We start from the raw sequence: 533 nt of genomic DNA on the forward strand, positions 1-533 counted from the left end.
GGTAACAAAACGATGTGATGAGTCTCTTAAAGAGACAGCGACCCATTAACCCAGGTTGGTCTCCATTTGCAGCTGAATAAAATTTAAGTCTAATCCAAAAAACACAAAAAGTCTCAACTTGCATAAAAACAGTAGATATGTACTGTTCTTCAATTATGTTCATGGGCCGCACAAAATCAGTTTGGGGGGCCACAAATGGCCCCTGGACCACACTTTGGACACCCCTGCTTTAAAAACAAATCCAATATCGACTCTATGGTCAAATAAAATCACAAATATTAAGCAACTATATGTGATTTCCAATTATTTTTAGCAAATGTGGCCGAGTGACGGACACGACTATCAGATTAGCAGTAAAATAATCCAGAAAATCTGGATTCAGACCTTTAAGCTCAAACCGGCCAAACTGACGCAGGGCAGCGTGGAAAACGGGGCCGTCCTGTAAGGCGTTACCGTGGTTACGGGGCGGTCCTGTAAGGCGTTACCGTGGTTACGGGGCGGTCCTGTAAGGCGTTACCGTGGTTACGGGGCGG

The sequence above is a fragment of the Poecilia reticulata genome, unplaced genomic scaffold (genome assembly GCF_000633615.1).
Source record: "Poecilia reticulata strain Guanapo unplaced genomic scaffold, Guppy_female_1.0+MT scaffold_233, whole genome shotgun sequence".
Taxonomy (NCBI): domain Eukaryota; kingdom Metazoa; phylum Chordata; class Actinopteri; order Cyprinodontiformes; family Poeciliidae; genus Poecilia; species Poecilia reticulata.